Consider the following 21,431-nt stretch of genomic DNA (forward strand, 5'->3'; position numbering starts at 1 on the left):
TGCATTTGAATATGTATGCATACAAGCATATGTAGTATATGTGTATATATATATATATATATATATATATATATATATGTGTGTGTGTGTGTAAATAAATGTGTTTGTATATATATATATATATATATAATATGTATATATATATGTAAATAAATGTGTTTATATATGTATGTACATATATATATATATATATATATATATGTAAATAAATGTGTATATATATATATAATATATATATATACAGGTAGTCCTCACTTTACGCGCTAGATGCGTTCCAAAAGGCAGCGCGTAATGTGAATTTCGCGTAATGTGAGGAATTAAACTCACTACTTTGCTGTTACAAGTGTTTCCAATACCATAATCCTTCCTGCAGCTGAGCCACGAGCTAAGCATATAACCTCTGACCTGCCTTGTTGTTGTTGATTTACCACCACATATGGGATCACGGGTTAATTGGCCTTTACGCCTTGATAAGTAGCGTCCCGCTGCTGATCTGCACGCTGTTGTTGTTGTTGTAGCGGCAGCTTATTGCGATTCAAGGATGAATAAATTTCTTTCAAGTTTTTTTCTACATTCATTTTTATTTTACTTTTATGAAAATAAAATTACCCTTGGACAATGAAAAAAATCATGGGTCAGGAAACCATCCCGCAAGCTGAGATGTTGCTCTCACACGTTTCCATACTGACAACAACACAACACTCACCGCTCGCTGTGTACTATTGTAGATTCCTAACTAGGCTTCACCCCCTGACGTGTCACTGCGCGCTATATCGGACTCGGTGTGTGTGTGTGATGTTTGTGGTGAGGCAGGGGCGGCAGGGTCATCGGGAGCGTCCATCTCCGAGTCGGTGCCTGTCTCTGATTCGCTGGTTAGCTGACTTGGTGTGCGTTGTCGGAAGAAGTTTGTGATCGGCTGTTGTTTTGTCTTTTGTTGTTTTTCTTTTAACATAGCATTATAGCAAGCCATGTTCTCCATCACACGTCGTATGATGGTGCTGCTCCTCTCGACATTAGGATCATTCTCCTCTATGACCCTCATTGCATGCATCAACGAGTCCATACACTCAGACAAGTTGGCAGCTGTGAGGGCTCGCTGTGGTCCTGGTGATGCTGCTGCTGCTGCTGCTTCCTCTTTCTCCTCCATCATTTTCACTCTCTCTTTCTCGATGTCAAACAAATCTTCATTGGAGAGCTCTTGTGTGTGAGACTGAAGCAAGTTGTCGATGTCCTCCTCTTCCAAATCCTCGAAGCCAACTTGCTGTGCTAGACGCAGACTTTTAACGTTGGCCTTGGCTACATTGTCGTCTATGCTGTATACTTTGAAGTCGTGGACGAATTGAGGACACAATTTTTTCCAGACTCCATTGCAGCATGATGTTGGCACTTCACTCCACGAATCCTTGATGAAGGTTAGAGCATCTTTTACCGTGAACTACCGCCAATAATCACGGACTGAGATGTTTTGTTGCTCCGTCACTTTCACAAGGTTCGCCAATGTTGAACGTAGATAATACGCCTTGAATGTCGAGATTATCCCTTGGTCACAAGGCTGGATGAGCGAGGTCGTGTTTGGCGGTAAAAACACGATCTTGATGTTGTTGCTGATATCGGCCAGGTATGCTGGGTGACTTGGCGCGTTGTCCACAATCAACAAGATCTTGAAGGGGATGTTTTCTTTGTTGCAGTAGACCTCCAGCTCCCTGTGCAGTTTATTCTTGAAATAATCGCCAAACACTGCCCCAGTCATCCAGCCCTTCGAGTTGGCGTACCAGTACACTGGCAGAAAGGCCTTGTCGTAACCCTGGCCAAAAAAAAAGAAACGTAAGATTTTATACGGTCTAAAAAATTCATTCGCACAATCTTTTGCATAGAAAATGGTAACATGGAATAAGGTTAGTTTTACAACTCTTACCTTGAGGGCTCGAGGATTCTCTGAGTGATACACAAGTGCTGGCTTGAGTTTGTAGTCGCCCTCTGCATTGGCCCCCAACAGCAGCGTTAAGCGGTCCTTAGATGCCTTGAATCCGGGGGCAGAAGCTTCCTCTTTGGAGATGTAGGTGCGGTTGGGTAGTTTCTTCCAATAGAGGCCGGTTTCGTCGATGTTGAACACTTGCTTTGATGAATAATTCCCGTCTTCTATAATTTTCTTGAGCTCTTCTGGGAATTCGGCTGCAGCTCGAGCATCAGCTGAAGAAGCTTCCCCAACCAACTTCAAATTATGAAAACTGTGCCTTTTTTGAAATTTATTAAACCACCCGTTGCTGGCAGAAAAAGGCTTCTTGTCCCCTTCAATGCTGTCATAAATAGACAGCGCCTTCACCTTAATCAGCACCAAGCTAACCGGCACACGAGTCTTATTTTGATGCTCAATCCAAGTTGCAAGCATCTTCTCCATCCTTTCCATCTCCATAGGGCGAGAATATGATGACTTGTTAGCTTGTAGAGGCGTTCCTGATTTGGCAGCTTCACGAATCTTGGTGGAGTTTTGTTTTATGGTCCTCACCGTAGACTCGCTGAGGCCCATTGCCGCCACAATCACATTGTTTCTCTGCCCTTTATCTAACCTGTCCAGAACTTCCAGCTTTTGCTCCAATGTCAATGTCTTCCTTGCTTTCTTCTGCCTACCATCACAGGCTGGAAATGTCGCTGGGCGCTTGGGAGCCATGGTAAACAAGAACACTGATGATTTGATGAACACAGAGATGCTGACACAACGAAGCGTTGGTAAACAATGAGCTTGGTGGCGAGAGGGATGCGGAGGCTGGAATCAGCTAGCGTCACCTAGCGGCTGCCTTACGGAACTAAATCGCAGCCCGCGTATTTTAACTTTCCGGATTTCGCGTTACTCTGAGGAATTTGTGTAATGTGAGGAATACCCCCTAGTTTTGGACACCGCTTTAATGTGAAATCGCGTAATGTGAACCCGCGTAAAACGAGGATTACCTGTATATATATATATGTATACACGTAAATAAATGTGTGTATATATATATATATATATATATATATATGTATATATGAATATATATATATATATTATATATATATGAATATATATATATATATTATATATATATATTATATATATGTATATATATATATATATATATATATATATTAAAATATTTATATATATATATATATATATATATATGAATATATATATATATATATATATATATTAAAATATGTATATATATATATATATATTAAAATATGTATATATATATATATATTTACCTAGATGTATTTTGCGGGAAGGGGAGCTATGCTTGTGGTGTCCTCCCTTTGTATCTCACAGTGTCTAGTTTGCTTTTAAACTCATGAATGGTTTTTACGCATACTATTTCATTGTCCATTTTGTTCCAAGTGTCCACTACTCTATGTGGAAAACTGTTCTTCTTCAGTTCTATTCTGTAGCTATGTTGTTTTTGTTTTCTTTCCATGTCCTCTTGTCCCAGTTTAGTAAGTCCCCTCTATCGAGTATCTCTGTGCCTTTCATGATTCTGTAGATGGTCAGTAGGTCACCTCTCTTCTTTGCTCCAGCATCGGTAACTCCAGTTTAGCCAATCTCTCCTCATATGATAGGTATGCAAGTGCAGGTGTCATTTTTGTTGCTGCTCTCTGAATTCTTTCTATTTTCTTTATATTCTTTATGGTACTGGGTGACCACAAAGTTGCTGCATATTCTAGTCTAGGCGTTATTAATGTAACCAATGTTTTTTTTTTTTATCATGTCTTCGTCCAAGTATGCAAATGCCACTTTTATTGATCTAAGCAAGTTGTATGCCTCCCCGACAATTTTGTTAATCTGTTTGTCATAGGACAAGTCGATTGTGATAATTACCCCCAAATCTTTTTCGGATCCTTCCTTCTTTACCTCCTTGGTTCCAATTGTATATTTTCCTGATATTCTGTTTTTGCTTTTTCCAAACTCCATTATGCTACACTTCTTAGTATTAAAGTCCACTTCCCATTTCTGACTCCAGTTCCATACCTTATTCAGGTCTTCCTGCAGTGCTTGACAGTCCTTATCAGTTTCTACTTTCCTTAACAGTTTGGTGTCGTCTGCAAAGAAGCTCATGTAACATTGCACATCCTCGTCCATGTCATTCACATAAATAGCAAACATTATTGGTGCCAATACAGATCCTTGTGGTACTCCACTGATCACATCTTTCCAATCTGAATATTTTTCTCTGAGCACTACTCTCATCTTTCTACCAGTCAGGAAGTCCTCCATCCATTTTAGTAAGTTCCCTTGTATTCCTCCTATGTGTTCCAGATTTTTTTTAGTAATTTTCTGTGTGGCACTTTGTCAAAAGCTTTTTGCAAGTCTAGGAAGGCACAATTAGCCCATCCATTTCTTTCTTGCACTATGTCTATTAGTCTTGAGTAGAGGCATATTAAGTTTGTGGTGCATGATCTTCCTTGTCTGAACCCAAATTGTCTTGGGTTTATTATGTTGTCTTCCAGATGTTTTACCCATCTATTCTTGATGATTTTCTCACAAATTTTGGCTATAGTTCTTGTTAGACTATAGTTGGTGGGTTCTTCCTTGTTTCCTCCTTTATATATTGGTACAATGTTAGCATTTTTCCAGTCTTTAGGTATCTTTCCTTCTTTGAGTGAGCTATTTATTATGTTGTGTATTTTGTCTGTTAGATCTTCTTTGCACCTTTAGAATCCAATTTGCAATTCCATCCGGGCCATGTGATTTTCTGACGTCAAGGTTTGATAGGTGTTCTGATATTTCTTTTTGTGTTGTAAACTCACTCATGGGAGGACATTGCTTGTTATTATCTTCGTCCCAATTTTGTACTTTCTGGTGAAGACAGATTTAAAGTGATTGTTCATGATTTCGGCCATTTTTAATTTTTCTCTGTATTCTATACTCCCTTGGCATAGTTTCACCATTTCCTGTTTGTTTTTAAGTTTACCATTCACATATTGATAGAATAGTTTGGGTTGCTCTTTGCATTTATCTGTAATATCCTTTTCATGGTTCCTTTCCTCCTCTCCTCTCACTTTAACATACTTATTTCTATAGTTTATATAGATTTGCCATTTACTAGGTTTTTTATCTTTTCTCCACCTTTTCCAAGCTTTGTCCCTTCTGTCTTTTGCCTCACTGCGACTTTTGTTGAACCAACATTTAATGTATATTCTCCCTTTTGTCTTGGTACATGCCTGTTTACCCCTTCATTGTAATTTTCCATCAAGATATTCCATTTCTCTTCCACTTTTGTCTCTTCCATGTAGAATTTTTCCCAGTTTGCATTCCGGAAGAATATCTTTAGTTTTGCAAAGTCCGTTTTGTTGTACATCAATCTTCCTTTCCTATGCTTCTCATTTCTCTCAATGTCTATTTCTTCCTTTAGTACAGTTTTGATGAGTATATGGTCACTCTTTCCAATTAGTGTCTTGTAATGGATTTTGTCCACAATTTCAGGTTCTGTTGTAAATATTAAATCTAGTTTTGACGGCTTCATTGCTTCTGTATCTGGTGTTTTCACTGACCCATTGGGTCATTGTGTATTCCATGGTTATGATCCAGCAGTAAATTACCCCACAAGACGTCTCCTCGCACTGTCATGTTTTCCCAACAAATTTCTTTGCAATTGAAGTCCTCCATAATTACCAGATTACCGCTGCCCATTAGTATCATATTTAATGATTTCCTTGTATCTTCTAGCATTTTTGTATTTTTGTTCTTCCAAGCGTTCATTTTGGGGGGCACATAGGTCACCACAAACTTTCTACTTTTCATATTCTTGTCTTCTACTTTTATCATGATCAGTTCAACATTACCAAGTCTTTCTTGGCCAAGAACATGATTCCTCCTCCCTGTTTCTTGTCCCTGTTTTTTATCCAGTAATTATATAGTCCTTGTCCAATATTGATGGATGGTATTTCACCTCTTAGTTTAGTCTCTACAATTCCCATTATGTCTGGTTTTTCTTCTAGCAGGTAATCATTGAGTTTGTTCAGACCTGAAATTAATCCGTCAATGTTAGTATAGGCCACTTTTAATTTTCTTCTTTCTCCATTTTTTTTCTGTCTTTGGTTTGTTCGTTTTGAGGTGCCATTTCCTCAATCTCATGTCGATTACTCTCCAATGGAATTCCTTGCTTTCTGTCTCCGTTCTCTTCGAGTTTTTTTCCTTTGCTTCTTCTCTTAGTGACTTCTTTTTCTAATTCCTCAGTATTCATTTCTCTTTTTATCCATATCTTATTGTACTTTTCACTTCTTACCAAGTTGCCTACTTTTTCAAATATGTCTTCTACTACCATCTATGACCTTAATTTGATCTTGAGAGGTCGATTTCTATCCTTAGAATAGCGACCGATTCTATATGTCTCGTCCAGGTCTTTACCTGCCCTTGGTCTCTCCCCTGAATTTCATTTAGGATTTCTGCTGCTGTCTCTTTTTCTACTTTTTCTCTCATGTACCTCGCCAATCCCTGTTTTTCTTTTAGTCCATATACCACAATACATTATTTCCTATCTACTGTATCTCTGACCCAGTTAGATTTTTCATTAATCACTTTGATAATTGTGTCTTTTGCATTATCCTGCATTTGCTGTTGGATTAATACATACTTGTTTTTCACACATTTTTGCATTCTAAACGTGTATACATACATACACAAGCAAACCTCCAGACTAACAACACGTAAAATTTGAGCTCCCGAGAAACACATTAAAAGTGGAACATCTCAACAGTGTCACATTAGTAAGATACCTAGGTTTTGTTAAACAGGAAGGGGGTGCTTGTGGACACTCAAGATGGTTAAATTACAGTGTAAATAGTAAGTATTGAAGCAAAATAGAAGAAATGATGACAGGCCAGAGAAGCTGAATAATGACAGAATGTCAAATCATAACATAAACACATACCCAGAGCCATCTATCAGTGCAAGAGAGAAGCATGATATGAGCATCAGGTCACCTCTGGGTACGAGAAGATTCCTTTTAGATAGTTGCAATGAGGGACACTTTTCTGGATTCAGTGGGTATGAAAAAGGAGTTTTTGGTACAATTATAGACATAGGGAGATGAGACTTATGAATCATGGAAGCAAGAGTGTGAATCAAGAAAAAAAACAAAGAAGTGAGTGACTTAAAAGAGTAAATACTGAAATAAAAGAAGAGGTAAGTGCATTAAAAAAAGAACTGGGTGAGTTAAAATGCGAAAATGAAAGGTTGAAAAATAATGATAACACCAGTAGTGAGACCATAAAGAAAGAAGTAAATGAGCAGATAAAAACAATGACCATAAAAACTAGAAAAAACTTAGGAGAGGATGACTTACAACAACTTAGGAAGAAATGGAAGAAAGACCAAGAAAAAGATAAGGTAGTTTTTAAAGAAATATTTTATCAACAAATGCAGGAGAAGGTCGAAGATACAGTCATTAAAATAACTAAAGAAAAAAATATATAGTAAAAGATACAGTAGAAAAAAGTGTATATTAGTATATGGTCTAAAGAAAAAAATAAATTGGTTCCTGAGAGATAAAGAAGAGAAAGAATTGGCAGGAAAAGTTCTAAAAGTCGTACAAGATGAAGAAATAGGAAAGGGAACGAGGAAGTGCACAGAATGGGTAAATATGCAGAAGGAAAAAGTCAGCCCCTAAAGATCAAATTAAGGTCACAAATGGTAGCAGAAGAAATTTGAGCAAAAACAGGAAAATTAGCAAAAAATAAACTCTACAAAAGTAGTATGGATAAAAACAGACAGGAATGATAAGGAAATAGGAAGAGATAAGATGGTGAAGCTAAAGAAAACATGAGAAAAATGGAGACCAAGAAAACACAGTTCTATTGAAGAGTGTTAGACATGAGACTGAAAAAATGGGGGTCATGTTCTTGGTTAAGAAAAACCAAAACACAACAAAATTTACATCTGGAGAGAACAGGGTGGAGATGATCACAGTAAGAGAAGATAGTGACATGAAAAGCAGAAAGTTTGCAGTGATTTATGTGCCCCCAAAACAGGGTCTTGGAGAGAGATTATCCCAAAATGTTAGATGATACAAGACTTTCATTAAATGAGATGCTGAAGGGTGGAAATAATGTGGTGCTTATGGGAGATTTCAACTGCAAAGAAATCTGTTGGAAAGAGATGACAGTGAAAGGTGAAGATCGATGGGGGAAATGTATTACTCCACATGATTATAGAACATACAGTGACACAATGGGTAAAAGAAAACCCTAGATTTAGAAATAATGAAGAATCATTGAGACTAGGTTTACTATTTATGTCAGAACCTGAAATTGTAGACAAAATTGAATACAAGACACTAGTTGCAGAGTGACCATACACTACTTGTGGTAGAACTATAAAAGGAAATATATATAGAGAGAAATGAAGAACACAGAAAAGGAAAATTGATGTATAGTAAAACGGACTTTGAGAAACTTAGGACATTTTTTCTCAAAGTGAGATGGGAAAAATTCTACAGTGAAGAAACAAAAGTGGAAGAAAAATGGATGATTCTTATGAAAATCTATAAAGGAGTGGATGAATATGTCCCAAAGCAAAAACAGGAAAAGTTGTATATTAAGTGCTGGTTTAACAAAAGATGCAGCAAAGTGAAAGAAGAAATAAAGCTTGAAAAAGATGGAAAAAAGTGGCAAATATATATTAAAGGAATATGTAGAAATAGGGAACAAAAAATAAACTGTGAAAAAGACAATAGAAAAATGTAAGGATCAGCCAAAACATAGATATGTAAATGGTAAACTAAAAAGCAAACAGGAAATAATGAACTGTGCCAAGGAAATACGGAATACACAGGAGATATAGAAATGACTGAAGTCATGAGCAAACACATCAAGTTGGTTTTCACTAGAGAAAATATACATCAGGATGAAGGGAAAGAAATGAAATCTCCCCCCATGAGGGAAATAATAGTATCATGGAAAGAAATAATGGACCAAATAATGAAACTGGATGTCAGGAAATTGCACAGCCTGGATGGAATAGCAAACTGGATATTAAAAGAATTAAAAATTAACTAATAGACAAAATATACAAAAGTTGCTCACTCAAAAAAGGAAAAATACCAGAAGATTGGAAAAATGCTGTTATAGTACCAATTTATAAAGGAGGAAACATGAAAGACCCAACAAATTACAGACAGGTTTCCTTTACAAGCACAATAGCCAAAACTTGTGAAAAAGTTATAAAAGGTAGATAGATAAATATCTGGAGAACAATATGCAAAATCCGAAACACTTTGGTTTTAGACAGGGAAGATCATGTACCACAAATTTGATCTGTTTTTACTCAAGACAACTAGATATAATACAGGAAAGGGATGGATGGGCTGATTGTGCTTTCCTAGATCTACAAAAAGCTTTAGATAAAGTCCCGCACAAAAAACTATTAAAGAAATCTGGAAACCTTAGGAGGGATACAAGGTAAACTACTGAAATGGATGGAGGACTTTTTGCATGGAAGAAAAATGAGGCTAGTGCTCAGAGAGAAGAGTTCTACTTGGGAAGAGGTGATTAGTAGAGTTCCAGAAGGATCAGTATTGGCTCCAATAATGTATTTTATTTGTGTAAATGACATGAACAAGGGTGTGAGATATTACATGAGCTTTTTTGCAGATGATGTAAAACTGTTAAAGAAAGAGAGTACTGGAACAGAGTGTGACTCACTACAGAGAGATCTGAACAGGGTTTGGGAATGGAGTCAGAAGTGGGAAGTGGACTTCAACATTAAGAAATGTAGCATAATAAAATTTGGGAATAGTAAAAAAAGGATATCGGGACAATATTAAATTGGTTCAAAGGAAGTAAAGAAAGTGGGATCTGAAAAAGACCTGGGAGTAATCATCACAAAGGATATGTCCCCTGACAAACAGATAAACAAAATTGTCAGCAAAACCTATAACTTGCTAAGGTCAATAAAAATGGCTTATACTTGGATGAAGAAATGGTAAAGAAAATACTAGTCACACTGATAAGGCCAAAGTTGGAGTACACAGCAACACTGGTCACTTAGTACTAAAAAGAATAAAAGGAAAATTGAAAGAATCCAAAGAGCAACCACAAAGACAGCCCCAACACTATCAAAACTGTCATATGAGAAAAGATTGTCAAAACTAGAATTACTGACTGGAACAAAGAAGAGAAAGAGGTGACTTGTTGACCACCTACAGAATTATGAGAGGTATAGAAGTCCTTGATAGAGAAGACTTACTAAATTGGGATAAGAAAAATACAAGAGGACATAAAAGGAAGCTCAGAAAGGACAGTTATAGAAGAGACTTGAAAAAGAACAGCTTTCCCCACAGAATAGTGGATGTATGGAACACATTACACAAAACGTGTGTGCAAAAACAATACTCGAATTTAAGAGCAAATTAGGTATATATATATATATATATATATATGTTTGTATGTTATGTATGTATGTATATGTATATATTATATATTGCATGTATTTACCTACTTGTATTTTACGGAAGGGGGAGCTATGATCATGGTGGCCCATCTCCATATTTTGTTTTATCTATACTGTTTTTAAATTCTTGTATCATATTTGCACACACCACATTCTCATCTAACCTGTTCCAAATGTCTATTATCCTTTGGGGAAAGCTGTTCTTTTTCAGGTCTCTTCTATAATTATCTTTCTTGATTTTCTTTCCATGTCCTCTTGTATCTCTACCATCCCATTTTATTAGATCCTCTCTATCAATAATTTCCATGCCTCTCACGATCCTATAAATAGTTATCAAGTCTCCTCTCTTCTGTGCTCCAATGTCTGTAGCTCAAATTTTGTCAGCCTCTCCTCGTATGATTGTTCTGAGAGCATTGGTGCCAACTTCGTAATTGCTCTTTGTATTCTTTCAAGTTTTGTTATACATCACTGCATACATCACTGCATACTCCAATTTTGGTCTTATCAAATTGACTAGTATTTTCTTCACCATTTCTTCATCCAGGTATGTAAATACCACTTTGATTGATCTTATTAAATTATAAGTTTCTCCAAAAACTTTGTTTATATGTTTCTCAGGGGACATATTATTCATAATAATGACTCCTAGGTCCTTCTCTTTTTTCCTCTTTTTTAATTTCTTTCTCTTCCAGTGTATATGATCCCACTATTCTTTTTTTGCTTCTTCTAAATTCCATTACACTACACTTCTTAATATTGAGTTCCATCTTCCTTTTCCTACTCCATTCCCATACTTTATTGAGATCACTCTGCAGAAACTCACAATCTTCTTCAGTGTTCACATTTTCAAAATTTTTGCATCGTCTGCGAAGAAGCTCATATAACTTTCAATTCCTTCATCCATATATATAGCAAACATTATTGGAGCCAAAACTGTTCCTTGTGGAATTCCACTAATCACTTCATCCCAATTGGAATGTTTGTTTCTTATCACCACTCTCCTTTTCCTTTCATGCAAGAAGTCTTCCATCCACTTAAGTAGTTTGCCCTGTATTCCTCCTGCAGTTTATAATTTCTTTAGCAATTTCTTATGTGGCACCTTATCAAAAGCTTTTTTCAGGTCTAGAAAGGCACAATCTGCCCATCCATCTCTTTCCTGTATGATATGTATTAGTTTTGAATAGAAACACATCAAGTTTGTGACACATGATTTTCCTTGTCTAAATCCAAACTGCCTCTGATACATTGTTTTTTCCAAATGCTTTACCCATCTAATTTTGATAATTCTTTCACAAATTTTTACTGTGGTAGTTGTAAGAGAGACTGGTCTCGATATGATAGGGATAACTGAGACATGGTTAAATGGTACAGTGTTCGAAGCTGAATTTAATATTGCGGGATTTAAACACCTTCATCAGGATAGAAACCACAAGAAAGGTGGGGGTGTTCTGTTGTACGTTAAAAACAATGTTCATGCTTGTGTTTTAGAGAAAGTGAAACAGGATGCATATGATAGTTTGTGGGTTGAGTTAACCCAAACAAATGGAAAAAAAAATGAATATAGGTGTAATATATAGGCCAAAGACATTATCATTAGCAGACGACAAACTGTTATTTCAAGAACTGTCTAGTTTCTGCAACCGGGAGTTATTGATAATGGGTGATTTCAATTTTACTGACATTGACTGGATGACCCTTGAACATGGCCATATAGGTAGTCGCTTGATTGATTTTCTTGGTGACAATTACTTAATTCAGCATTTAAGGGGACCGGCTGGTCAAGAATCGATGAAAATTGGGAAAAAAATTAAAGACTGGGAAAAAAATTCTACATCTGCGTATGGCAAACGATAGTCTGTATGTGGAGTATTTAATCAAAATTCGCCTTATATTCGTAGTTATGGCAAATATACCCCCTCCTCCCCCCAACTCGACCCCATCTCGGCCCTATTATACGTATTGGTCACTACAATATATATATTATTGCAATAAATAACAATAATTTGTAATGATTGAGTGCTATTCCTAGTGACTTCTGGCAACTCTGTCTCTGTACCAGAGGTTATATATAGACCCCAGAATGGGTAGATGCCTTAGAAAGCAATAAACAGTAGACAAAAATGGAGTGATACGCTCCACTGCAAGCCACCATCAATCCTTTTGTCATTTGACAAGCTGTTATACTATTTTTGAGATGCCATGTCCTCGCAAGCAAACCAAACACCTTCAGGAAGCTAGGAAAAGGCAAGAATTACAAAGTAACCAAGCTATGACACCCTAATGTAATAACCTGCCTAAAATGCAGGTGGGGACCAGGAGCCAGAAGACAGAGGATTATATGACTGGACATCAACATATATGACTGAATATGAATAAATTTTATTCTAAATATCATCAACATTCAAGCCTAAAAAGCTAAATAAGGAAATGCCATGATATCCCTTATTTATATTAGTATGTAGGGGTTCAAAGTTAGTGAAAACTTTGACGGCCCGTATCTCAAAACCTAAGTTTTATATCTTCAAACTTCTACTCCTCCATAACTTCTTAATCAATTTCAATGAAAATTCACACATAATATGTCTAAATCTGCCTGATTGATGAAATAGAACGTTTTATTAATATCTGAAAGAGTTAATTTTTGCCAAAAAAAAAATTCCCCTATTTGAAGGGGGACGGGGTGGGAAAAGATATAAAAATTAAAATCCCACAAACTAATTACTTAAACTAAACTTTCTCTCTATTAGTTTGAAGTTCTGGATAAGGTCCTTCCACCATATTAATTTCATTCATGTAGAGCAATTATTATAGGAGGAGTAGTCATTTCAAAATTATCAATTTTTTTGAAAGGGAGATGGGGGGGCAAAACATGAAAGGGTTGCAGATTAGTTTTTTTGGGTTAGGAAAGATGTATATGGTGTCCTTAACTCCTGGCATAAATTTCTGTGCAATAACCCAATTAATAAAGATTTTCATCTTTTGATCAGCCGGTCCCCTTAAAAGAGCCCACAAGATATGGAAACTTACTTGATCTATTGATCACTAGCCGCAAAAGTATGGTAACTGATGTAGAAGTCGGTGAATCTGTTGCAAATAGCGATCACAACTTAGATTCAAACTCCTAAACAATTTTAGAATAGATACTTGTGTTTCTAAAATACCCGATTTCAGTAAAGCTCAGTTCATAGGACTACGTCAGGAGCTTCAGCTTACAGATTGGGAGGCAAAACTAAACGAAAGACCTGTAGATCAGATGTGGGAAATATTTCAAAATATGCTAAGATGATTCATACTTACATTCCTTTTAAGGACAGATGTCCCCCAAATCAGGCTCGCCCAAAGTGGCTCGACAAAGAAACTGAAAAAAGTATTGCTAAAAAGAGACAGGCTTATAAGAAATATAAGTGCTTGGGTGCATCTAATGACTATGAAAGTTATGTATCAATACAGAGAGAATTAAAAAAGACAATAAGAAAAAGAAAACGACAATACAAAATTAACATTGCTGATAAATCCAAAGAGAATCCCAAAGAATTCTATAGTTACATTAGAGATAAAAAGGTTGTTAGGAATCACATTGGTCCACTATTATCTGCTGACGGTCAACTTGAATATTCAAATGAAGGAATGTGTAATATCTTAAACAATTATTTTAGCTCGTAAACGAAACACCTCAAAGTGAATTCCAAACTGAAACCTGTGAAAAGTCTAGGGTAAACTTACTATGGTAAATATAACAAAAGAAAAAATTAAAAGGTGTATAGATAAACTCAAAGTTAATAAAACACCAGGGCCTGACGGTTGGCATCCAAGAATCTTAAAAGAAATGAAAAATGAGATTGTTGTTCCATTAGAAATTATTTTCAAGACAAGCATCCGGACCTGGCTTCGCCAGGTGTGCTTGGCCTACGGCGTACCTCGCTTCGCTCGCGAAGGAGTCTTCAAAATCTCCTAAAGGAGCCTTCAGTCTCCAAAAGGAGTCGTCAAAGTCTCCCGACGTTTTCGTCAAATTCTCTCTCTTTCTCTCTCTCTCTTTCTCTCTCTCTCTCCTTCTCTTTTTCGTTAGGTCAATCATAAAGGCAACAAAATTTCGGAAGGTGGTCATAAAAACGCCAGGAAATTTTCAAAACTGATCAACTTTGTCGTTGGACAAAGATTCTTCATAAAAACACCTACAGCTCACGGTCGACGGTTGTAACCCTTTTGGCCGTATTCTGAAATTAGTGGCGCGATTAATTTTTTTTTATTTAGAAATCCATCATATCTGGAGATGTCCCAAGAGAATGGAAGCTAACTAACTTTACTCCCATATTCAAAAAAGGTGACAAAAAGAAGCCAAATAACTATAGGCCTATAAGTTTGACTTCAATCGTAGGAAAAATAATGGAAACTATCATCAGAGATGCTATCGAACATCATTTAGAAAGTAACCGTTTGATAAATGATAGCCAGCATGGTTTCAGACGGAAACGTTCTTGCGTGACTAACCTACTCGAATTCTACAACACAGTTATCTCGAATTATGACAAAAGAAACAATATAGATTTAATATATCTAGACTTTGCAAAAGCTTTTGATACCGTCCCACACGAAAGACTACTTACTAAATTAGCTTTACACAAAATAAGTGGTAGCCTATTAGGTTGGACTAGTAATTGGTTGAATGGTCGAAAACAGAGAGTTGTTTTAAATGGAAAAACTTCTAGATGGAAAAATGTTACAAGTGGAGTTCCTCATGGTTCTGTTCTTGGGCCACTTCTATTCATAGTATATATAAATGATATAGACCATGGACTAAGATCTACTGTTTCCAAATTTGCTGATGATATAAAACTGTGCGGAGTGGCAAATGATCACTCAAACCAATTAGATATTCAAGAAGATTTAGATAAATTACAGCAATGGTCTGAAAAGTGGCTAATGAAATTTAACACAAGTAAATGCAAGGTAATGCACATAAGTAAAAATAACAGTAAGTACGGTTACAAGTTATTTGGAAATCCGTTAACAAAAGTGGATAGTGAAAAAGATCTCGGCGTAATTATCAGTAACGATCTCAAATCATCCAAGCAGTGTATTTCAGTGTCTGAGAAAGCAAATAAGATTCTAGGACTGATTGCGCTATCTTTTGATTTAAAAAATCCATCACTCATTAACAAGCTATATAAATCGTTAGTTCGTCCACATTTGGAATATGCTGTTTCCGTATGGTCACCGAATCTCATTAAAGACATTGACAGACTGGAAAAAGTACAACGGCGAGTCACAAAACTGATTCCAAATATAAAAAATAAATCATACGAAAATCGACTAAAACATATGAATCTGTTTTCCCTAAAAAAGCGTAAACTCAGAGGTGACTTGATACAGGTCTTTAAGATTTTAAAGGGAATTGACAACATCAAAAGTGACAAAATTTTCACATTGAATGAGAATCAGACAAGAAACAATGGTCTCAAACTGTAAGGAAATAGATTCAATTTGGAAGTAGGTAGAAACAACTTTACCAACCATGTAGTTAATGAATGGAATAAACTTCCTGCACAGGTAGTGCAATGTAGTTCAGTTCGAAGCTTTAAGAATCATTTAGATAAATACCTAAGCAAGATGCTGTAATGATTATAATTTATTTTATATTATTTGTTTTTGTTTTGTTATCATTTGTCTGTCTGATTTTCATTTATTATTAGTTATATGTCAATTTATTATTATTTACCTGTTTGTTTATTATTTAACTATACCTATGCATTTATTTATGTATTTTATTTGTTATTTACATTATTATAATTTTTATTTATTATTTTATTATTATTATTTTTTCCGCATCCGACCTAGATATGGACCAAAAGGTCTCCTGGCAACATGCTCCACCTTTGTAATCCTTTGTAGGGTCTTATTTGTTTCCCCCCTTATATATTGGTACTATATTTGCTCTTTTCCAATCTTTTGGAACTTTTCTTTCCTTCAATGAACTGTTTATTAGTCTATGTATTTTGTCTGTTAGTTCATTCCTGTATTCTCTCAAAATTCAGTTTGCCATTTCATCTGGGCCATGCAATTTTCTAACATTGAGATTACTCAAGTGATTTATTATTTCATTCCTTGATACTTCTATCTCCCACTCAACATCTCTAAGTTGTATGTTCTCTCTCGTAAACAATGATTTAAAATGCTTGTTCATAATTTCTGCCATTTCTATTTCCTCTGTGTATTCTATTCCTCTGTGTCTTAGTTTCACTAATTCTTGTTTGTTTTTCAGTTGTTTACAAATCTATAAAGTAGTTTTGGTTGATCTTTACATTTTTCTATGACATCCTTTTTGTATTTTCTCTTTTCTTCTCTGCACACTTGTACATATTGATTTCTATAAGCAGTATATATTTTCCTTTTTCTCATTTTTTTTTCTTTCCTCCATTTTATCCAAGCTTTATCCCTTTTATCTTTTAACTTGCTACATCTTTTGTTGTACCAACATTTTACATATCCTTTTTCTTGTTTTTGTCTTGGAACATACTTTTCCACTCCTTCCTTATAAATTTTTGTCAAGATTTTCCATTTCTATTCTGTTGTTTCCTCCTTGTATATCCTTTCCCAGTCTGCTTTTTGATCAATTTTTCTCATTTTATCAACATTTGTTTTTCCATATATCATTCTTCCCTTTCCATATTGTTAATTTTTTCCCATGTATTTTTCTTCATTTAGTTCCAGTTCATCTGTTGTTTCACTATATCTCTAAATTCAATTATATTATCCTCCTGAACTTTTTCCCGACCACTTGCCTCTTTTGCTATAGACTCTATTCTCTTTATTATTCCTCTTTAATTCCTCATCCTCATCCTTTACTTCTTTTAACTGTCTTTTTAATTCTATTTATTTAGGTTTTGGTTCTCCTTCTTTAGTTCTTCCAATTTATCAACTCTTTGTGTAATTAGCATGAATTTGGCTAAACCTAACCTTCCAAGATTCATTCATTTTTGTTAGTTTTTCCTCTAGACTGCTAATCAGTGGTGCTTTGAAATTTACTTGTGTAATACTTTATAAGAGTTTATAAAGTCTACATACTCCTTCCACCATCACAATGCCAAGAAACTGCACAAACAGCCCAAACTATTTTTGATACACTTCAGGTGAATTAGCATTTAAATCACAAAAGTACAGTGTTACACTGTTGATTAAAAAGTGTTATGAGCATTATTTTGGGCGTAAAGTGGGTGACCAGGATAAAGATTGGGCCCTCGTATATTTTACCTAGTTGTAAATTTGACGCAGCCTGAAGGGATTTCTCCCCGTCTTCTCCTTTTATGCATGGGGGAACGGAGAGGGGTGTTTGCTGATTTAATGAAGCAGCCTTGCTGTGGATGTGCTGTGACTTGCGACACTGCTTCTGACCCAGGGCAGTGGACAAGGTACAGGGATGACCCGTCATCCAGGAGGTGCTAAGATAAGAGGGAGGGTGGAGGGGAGTGGAGTGAATTTGGGGATGGAATGGTTGGGAATGATTTTATGCCTTTTTCTTTTTGGCTACCTCCCTTGAAAGGGGGAAAAAGCCTTGGTATATGTATGTATGTATTATACAGGAAGGGAGCTATTCTCATGGTGACCTGTCTTTGTATCTTTCAGCATCAAGTTTTTTCTTAAAATCTTGTATAGTGTTTGCACACACTGTTTCTTTATCTAAATTATTCCAGGTACAGCGATGGTGGACTGACTGGTGAGGTTATTTAATGTTTGTTTAAGACAGGGTAGAATGCCAGAGGACTGGAAGAAGGCTGTATAGTTCCACTTTACAATTGAAAAGGGGACAAGTGTGATTATAGTAGTTTCAGAGGGATCAGCTTGTTAAGTGTTGTTGGGAAAGCTTATGGGAGGGCCTTATTGGGAGGACTAGGAGAGGAACAGAGGGAGTAATTGGTGAGGAACAGTGATGGGTTTAGGACAGGTAGAGTTGTGTGGATCAGATTTTTGTGGTAAGACAGATATGTGAGAAAGCTTTAGAAATAGGTAAGGATATTTTTTTAGCGTTTATGGATTTGGAAAAGGTTTATGACAGGGTAGACAGGAAGGCACTGTTGGAGGTATTGCAGATGTATGGGATAGGAGGAAAGCTGTTAAGAGCAGTCAAGAGTTTTTATGAGAGTAGTAGAGCTTGTGTTAGAATCAGAAATGGAGAGAATGCATGGTTTGAGGTAAAGGTGGGACTTCACCAGTAATGTGTTATGCCTTGGCTGTTCAATTTATACATGGATGAGGTGGTGCGAGAGGTAAACACAAGGGTAATGGGTCAGGGATTGGAGATGGTTAAAGAAAATGGAGAAAAGTGGGGCATAAGCCAGTTGTTGTTTGCTGATGACACTGCACTTGTAGCAGTATCAGAGGAGGGATTGAGGAAGATAGTGACAGAGTTTGGGAATGTGTGCAAAAGAAGGAAGTTGAAGGTAAATGTGGGTAAAAGGTGATGAGATGTACAAGGGGAGAATGTGGCAGTAGAATGAAAATGAGTATTAAGGGAGACTAGAAGAAGTGGATAGTTTTAGATAATTGGGTACAAATGTGGTGGGAAAGGGAGGAGTGGAGGTGGAGGTAGAATATAGATTGAGAGAAGCAAATAAATGCCTTGGGGAGATTAAAAAGTGTAATCTGAAATAAACATTTAGGAATGGATGTTAAGAGGAGATTGTATGAAGGAGTGATGATGCCAACAGCACTCTATGGGACAGAAACATGGAACATAAAACAGGAAGAGAGGAGTTTGAATGTATTTACCTTGTATTTACCTAGTTGTATTTTATGAGATGAGTGCTATGCTCGTAGTGATCTGTTCTCGTATCTCTCTGCATCCAGCTTATTCTTAAAATTGTGTATAGTTTTGGCACTCACTGTTTCTCCATTTAATTTGTTCCAGACATCAATCACTGTATGTGGGAAGCTATTCTTTTTCAGGTCTCTTCTGTAGCTTTTCATGTCCTCTTGTTTCTCTTCTGTCCCATTTTAGTAAGTCGTCTCTATAGAGAATTTCCATCCCTTTCATAGTTCTGTAAATGGTCAACAAATCACCTCTTTCTCATCTGTTTCAGTATTGATAGATGTAATTTCTCCAGTCTTTGTTCTTATGTCAAATTTGATAGTGTAGATGCCATTTTTGTCACTGCTCTTTGGATTCTTTCTAATTTTATTATGTTCTTTTTTTGTACTAGGTGCCCATTGTGTTGCAGCATACTCTAGTTTAGGTCTTATTAGTGTAACCACTATTTTCTTTACCATTTGTTCATCCATGTAGTCAAAGGCCACTTTCATTGATCTTAATAAGTTAAAAGTCTCTCCAAATAATTTATTGACATGTTTATCAGGTGTCAAGTCACTTGAGATGATCACTCCCAGTTCCCTTTCTGAATTGACTTTTTTGACTTCATTGTTTCCAATTTTGTATTGACCCAATATTCTATTTTTGCTTTTTCCAAATTCCATTATGCTACATTTCTTAATGTTGAAGTTCATTTCACATCTCTGATTCCGTTCCCATATTTTGTCCAGGTCTTCTTGTGGTGATCTGCAATCTTCTTCTGTTCTTACTCTCTTGAGTAATTTGGCATCGTCAGGAAAGAAGTTCATTAACAATTCACTCCCTCATCCTTATCATTTATATATATGGCAAACATTAAAGGAGCCAATACAGAGCCTTGAATTTTGTGTCTAAGTACCACTCTCATTTTTCTCCCATTTAAGAAATCCTTCATCCATTCCAGTAGCTTAACTTGTATTCCTCCTATTATTTCAATTTTTCTTATTAATTTTTTATGTGGTGCTTTGTCAAATGCCTTCTGCAAGTCCAAGAAGGCGCAATCTGCCCAGCCATCTCTTACTTGTATTATCTCAATTAATCTCGAGTAAAAGCATATTAAGTTTGTAGTACATGATCTTCCACTTCTAAAGCCAAATTGTTTAAGATTTACTATTTTATTTTCTTCCAAGTGTTTGGTTAATTTGTTTCTGATAACTTTTTTGCATATTTTTGCTACTGTACTTGTAAGGGATACTGGTCTGAAGTTTGTAGGATCTTCTTTGTTTTCTCCTCTATATATTGGTACTATGTTTGCATCTTTCCAATCTTGCAGTACCTTTCCTTCTTTGAGTGAAAAGTTTATCTTGTATAATTTGTCTGTCTGTTCATCTATACACTCTTTCAGTATCCAATTTGCAATTCCATCCGATCCATGCGATTTCCTAACATCTAGGTTTTTTATTTTGTCACTTATTTCTTTCTGTGTTACCTTTATTTCTTTCATTTTAGGGGATATTTCTCGTTGTCCATCTTCCCAAATTTGTGAGCTCTCAATTGTAAAAACAGACCTGAAATGTCTGATCATAACTTCTGCCATTTCTTTATCTCCTTCACGCAGTTTTACAATCTTGTATTTATCCTTTAATTTGTTATTTATATATCTGTAAAAGAGTTTGAGATGAGGTGCCTGGGAAGTATGATAGGGGTTACTAGACTGGATAGAAGAAATGAGGTGATGTGGAGAACAGGGGTGGAAAGAGAGTTGGGAGATAGGGTTGATGAAAGAGTATTGGGATGGTTTGGACACATGGAAAGAATGAAGAAAGATTAGTAAAAGAGGTTTGTAAGGCAGAAGACGAAGGGGCGACCAAGAATGAGATGGATGGATGGGGTAAAAGGGGCATTGGGAAAGAGTGGAATGTCTGTTGAGAAAGGACAGGAGAGGACAGAAGATAGGGGTGAATGGAGAATGGTTGTGTATGGATGATGCTATGATGCATGAATGGGAGTGGGTGGGGGATGGTGGGGTGAGGGAGTATGTTTGATAAATAAATTGATGCAGCCTGAAGGAATTTCTCCCCCTCTTCTCCTTTTCTGCATGAGGGGATGGAGAGGGGGGTTGTCAATTTAATGAAGCAGCCTTGCTATGGATATACTGTATCTTGCATCACTGCTTCTGACCCAGGGCAGTGGGCTAGATGTAGGGATGACCCATCTTCCAGGAGGAGCCAA

The 21,431-nt window shown here is 36.2% G+C and overlaps 1 protein-coding gene across 1 annotated transcript in view; it reads left to right on the forward strand.

The window, feature by feature from the left end:
• The window catches only part of LOC143027613 (protein prune homolog 2-like), a 289,335-nt gene that overhangs the window by 79,536 nt on the left and 188,368 nt on the right, over positions 1 to 21,431 (forward strand). The gene's annotated exons all lie outside the window — the stretch shown is intronic.

This window comes from Oratosquilla oratoria, chromosome 8 (genome assembly GCF_046742065.1).
Source record: "Oratosquilla oratoria isolate Oo_2021 chromosome 8, ASM4674206v1, whole genome shotgun sequence".
NCBI lineage: Eukaryota > Metazoa > Arthropoda > Malacostraca > Stomatopoda > Squillidae > Oratosquilla > Oratosquilla oratoria.